Here is a 5,547-nt window from a genome sequence, read left to right as displayed (position 1 = left end):
AGGAATATGCATATAATTATTTTTCTACATGCGGATTATGGGTGGAATATTATAGATAGAAACATATATAGGCACATATTTGACCTATTTCTGATAAGAAAATGCATATAATTATTTTTCTACATGCGGATTATGGGTGGAATATTGTAGTTAAACATACATAGGAACATATTTAACCCATTTCTGATAAGAATATGCATATAATTATTTTTCTACATGGGGATTATGGGTGGAATATTGTAGTTAAACATATATAGGAACATATTTAACCTATTTCTGAAAAGAATATGCATATAATTATTCTTCTACATGTGGATAATGGGTGGAATTTCATACTTTTATACTGCCTGCAGAAAACTACTGGAGGGGGCGGAGAGAAGACCAGTCACCCTGCACAAGGAGAGAGAACATAGCTGTGGGAGGGGTCCATCAGGCTCAACCCATTACAGGCTGCCTGCAGAAAACTGCAGGAGAGGGCGGAGACAAGACCAGTCATCCTGCACAAGGAGAAAGGACAGCAGTGGGCGGTCTTTATTACAGGAAGTCTCACACTGGATTACTGCACAGATCTGGAAGAAATACACATAACCAATGGATGTAGACAATATTTACTTATCCCCAAGTTCAGTTAATGCTTTAAAGGGTAACTCCACTTTTGTGTGAAAAAAATAGCAAATAAAAAGGGGGGTTTTTGCTGAGCAAAATGGAATTAGACTGGCCATACATTATACAATTTTCCTTCAGATGTACCAAAACCAAATAATATGAGGTCAGACCTAAACACTTTCATGCCTAAGCCTATTTCTGACATTTGGTGTTTACAAGTTATTTTTTGCTAGAAAATTACTTAGAGCCCCCCAAACATTATATATATTTTTTAGCAGAGAATCTAGAGAATAAAATGGCGATTGTTGCAATATTTTTGTAATGTGAAAGATGATGTTACACCGAGTAAATAGATACCAAACATGTCACGCTTTATAATTGCGCGCACTCATAGGCGACGCTTTAAATTTTTATTTTTTTTACGGTTACCAGGTTAGAGTTACAGAGGAGGTCTAGTGCTAGAATTATTGCTCTCACTCTGATGTGGTTTGAACACCGTTTACATATGCGGGCGCAGCTTCCGTATGCGTTATCTTTGCTGCGCGAGCTCACGGGGACAGGAGCGCTTTAGAAAAAAAAATGTTCTTATTTCTTTTATTTCTTTTTATATTATTAAATTGTGTTTTAATTGATCACTTTTATTGCTGTCACAAGGAATGTAAACATCCCTTGTGACAGTAATAGTGGTGGTGACAGGTAGTCTTTATGGAGGGATCTGGGATCTAAAAGACCTCCAATCCTCCTTTGAACTTCAAAGTATTCAGATCACCGAAAACGGTGATTCTGAATACTGTATATTTTTTTTAAATCCGGCGCCATTGGCAGCCGAGTAAACAGGAAGTGACATCATGACGTTGCTTCCGTGTTTACATTCAGGAGACTGTCTGTGGCTAGACGCCGGAAGTGGCGGATCGCGGATCGGGTCTCCCGGTGGGACGGGAGTCCCGGTCAGAGTGGCGGGAAGAGGCGGGACGGGGGGATGTCCAATCCCGCTCCTCAGGGATAACAATGGAGCGTCTTTGAGCCGCATCAGTTGTTACCCCTGGAAAGCCGATCGCCCGCTCTAAAAAAAAAATTGTACCGGGATAATGCCTGCAGCTGCGGGCATCATCCCGGTATAACACCCCAAAGCCGAAGCCGCATATCTGCGTATGCTTGGCGCAAAGGGCCTAAACACTTTCATTATGAATGCAATCAGGCAGGTCCTCATACTACATAGTTGAAGGTACATTTTAAAGAAAATTTTACAAGAAAATTGTATAATGTATGACCAGCTTTATTCTTTATTGGGAAATTTTTTGCCACAGTTTTTGAAAAGTGATTTTTACTTTATTTTTACAGCTAGATAAAATGGTAGATGGTAAAATCAGTTCTGGTTAGTGAGAGCGTGGAAGAAAACATTCAATTTTTGTAGAGCTCTGTTACTCTGCCTAGCAACCACAATACCCATCAGAAGTACGACTTCCTCTGCTGTTCTGCAGAAGTGATACACCTTATATGTATATTTCACTACAACAAAACACAACGTATAAGGCTCCGCTCTGACCTGCAAAAGGTAAGACCATGTTTCAATATTCCTGCTCTCCGTCCCCAGAATTAATACATTGTTTCTTTGCTGTAGAAGAAGAATCACAATGTTCAAATTGTGGTCTATTTATCACGAATGATTTCTTGATTTAATGATTTAACCACTTGACATCCGAATGATGGCCGAATGATGGCCACAGCGTGGATCTGAATTTCCGGGAGGCCGTCATATGATGTGCACGCTCACACCTATGGCATTTTTAGTGCTTTTTGCATTTTGCAGATTTGCTCTACAGAACGTGTTCCATAGGAAACCATGCTAAATGGACTGTAGTGCAAATCTGCAAAAAGCAATAAAAATTCCATAGGTGTGAATCAGCCTATATATATATTTTTTTTTTTTTCAATTTACATAATTTACATAATATTTTATATAAATATTATATTATATATACTGTTGCAGTAGAATGAAAAAAATATATATATATTCACTTATAGGGTGATACATGGGTTGAAGTAGATTTAAAAAAAAATATATATTTTTTATAAATTTTATAGTTGTATTTATATATATATATATATAGATATATATATATATAGATATAGATATAGATATATATATATCTATCTATATCTATATCTATATCTATATCTATATCTATCTATATATATATATCTATCTATATATATCTATATATATATATATATATATATATATATATATATATACTGTATATATATATATATATATATATATATATATATATATATACTGTATGTATATATATATATATATATATATATATATATATATATATATATATATAATTTTTTTAACGTATTTATATATCTATATATATATATTTAAATAATATTAATATATCTATATCTATATATATATATATATATATATATATATATTTACTTATTAATATATCTATATCTATCTATATCTATCTATCTATCTATCTATCTATATACATATATCTATATATATATCTATATATATAAATATATATATATATATATATATATATATATATATATATATATATATATATATATATATATATTTATATATATATATATAGAGAGAGAGAGAGAGAGCTAGATAAATATAGATATATAAATAAGTATATATATATAGATCATAACATATCATTATATATATAATTAATGAATACATTTTAAAAAATCTACTGCAACCATATATATGTATGTTTATCATATGTTATAAATATAGATTTTTTCCTTTCACATATATATTTATATTATATTTTATATACTGTTAATCTTAATATATATTTTTCTCAATATATATATATATATTTTTTTTTTCCCTTAATATATATATATATATATATATATATATATATATATATATATATATATATATATATTATTATATATATATATATATATATATATATATATATATATGTACAGTATCTCACAAAAGTGAGTACACCCCTCACATTTTTGTAAATCTTTTCATGTGACAACTCAAGAAATGACACTTGTCTACAATGTAAAGTAGTGAGTGTACAGCTGGTATAACAGTGTAAATTTGCCGTCCCCTCAAAATAACTCAACACACAGCCATTAATGTCTAAACCGCTGGCAACAAAAGTGAGTACACCCCTAAGGGAAAATGTCCAAATTGGGCCCAATTAGCCATTTTACCTCCCCTGGGGGCTTTTGTCTCGTTAGTGTTACACGGTCTCAGGTGTGAAAGGGGTAGCAGTATTAGCCCAAAACCAAAAATGCCATATATTGAAGCTGAGCAATCACAAGATTTTCACTGAACCTTTGGCTGCAGATCCGTCCTTCAGTGAAGGAACCACTATAATCTTCAATAGTCACTGGAGGACTTTACATAAATCACATATTTCACAGGTTGGGACTTCCTTAAACATTGTATCACTTCTCATTTATTTATTTTTTATTTTTTCGTTTTTTGTTCACATATTTGGGTAACATGTCACTATAAGAGCGCAGCTTACTTTTTTGTTAATTGCTATTTTGTGTGTCTTTCACTTTGAATTGCAACTATATTATTAGGTTTGTTAGCAGCGCAGTTTTCTTCTTTATATTTTCATGTATAGGAGCCTCTGATGTAAAAGGGGACACTAATGTGATGGGCGGGACTCTGAAATGATGGGCAGACTTGTGTATAGGAACCTCTGATGTAAAGGGGGACAATAATGTGATGGGCGGGACTCTGAAGTGATGGGCGGACTCATGTATAGGAGCCTCTTCTGTAAAGAGGGGACATTAATGTGATGGGCGGGACTCTGAAGTGATGGGTGGACTTGGGTATAGGAGCCTCTGATGTAAAGGGGGACACTAACATGATGGGTGTGGACTCTGATGTGATGGGTGAACATGGGTATAGGAGCCTCTGATGTAAAGGGGGACACTAATGTGATGGGTGGGACTCTGAAGTGATGGGCGGACTTGGATATAGGAGCCTCTGATGTAAAGGGGGACATTAATGTGATGGGCGGGACTCTGAAGTGATGGGTGGACTTAGATATAGGAGCCTCTGATGTAAAGGGGAACACTAATGTGATGGGTGGGACTCTGAAGTGATGGGTGGACTTGGATATAGGAGCCTCTGATGTAAAGGGGAACACTAATGTGATGGGTGGGACTCTGAAGTGATGGGTGGACTTGGATATAGGAGCCTCTGATGTAAAGGGGGGACATTAATGTGATGGGTGTGGACTCTGAAGTGATGGGCGGACTCATGTATAGTAGCCTCTGATGTAAAGGGGAACACTAATGTGATGGGTGTGGACTCTGAAGTGATAGGTGGACTTGAATATAGGAGCCTCTTCTGTAAAGGGGGACTCTAATGTGATGGGCGGGACTCTGAAGTGATGGGCAGACTTGGATATAGGAGCCTCTGATGTAAAGGGGAAACACTAATGTGATGGGTGTGGACTCTGAAGTGATGGGTGGACTTGGAAATAGGAGCCTCTTCTGTAAAGGGGGACACTAATGTGATGGGCGGGACTCTGAAGTGATGGGTGGACTTAGATATAGGAGCCTCTGATGTAAAGGGGAACACTAATGTGATGGGTGGGACTCTGAAGTGATGGGTGGACTTGGATATAGGAGCCTCTGATGTAAAGGGGGGACATTAATGTGATGGGTGTGGACTCTGAAGTGATGGGCGGACTCATGTATAGTAGCCTCTGATGTAAAGGGGAACACTAATGTGATGGGTGTGGACTCTGAAGTGATAGGTGGACTTGAATATAGGAGCCTCTTCTGTAAAGGGGGACTCTAATGTGATGGGCGGGACTCTGAAGTGATGGGCAGACTTGGATATAGGAGCCTCTGATGTAAAGGGGAAACACTAATGTGATGGGTGTGGACTCTGAAGTGATGGGTGGACTTGGAAATAGG

General features: G+C 36.0%; 1 protein-coding gene across 1 annotated transcript in view; it reads left to right on the top strand.

Annotated features, from left to right (window-relative positions):
- Positions 1 to 2,075: 2,075 nt before the first annotated feature.
- The window catches only part of LOC143933511 (uncharacterized), a 20,548-nt gene continuing 17,076 nt past the window's right edge, over positions 2,076 to 5,547 (top strand). Inside the window, exon 1 of the mRNA XM_077456426.1 lies at positions 2,076 to 2,161. The gene's annotated coding sequence lies outside the window, so the exon portion shown is untranslated. The remainder of the gene's footprint in view (positions 2,162 to 5,547) is intronic.

Source organism: Lithobates pipiens, unplaced genomic scaffold (assembly GCF_037356315.1).
Source record: "Lithobates pipiens isolate NorthernLeopardFrog02 unplaced genomic scaffold, aLitPip1_a1.2 Scaffold_27, whole genome shotgun sequence".
NCBI classification, from domain to species: domain Eukaryota; kingdom Metazoa; phylum Chordata; class Amphibia; order Anura; family Ranidae; genus Lithobates; species Lithobates pipiens.
The sequence above is the reverse complement of the archived record's forward strand: the minus strand, read 5'-3'. Positions and strand labels throughout refer to the sequence as shown.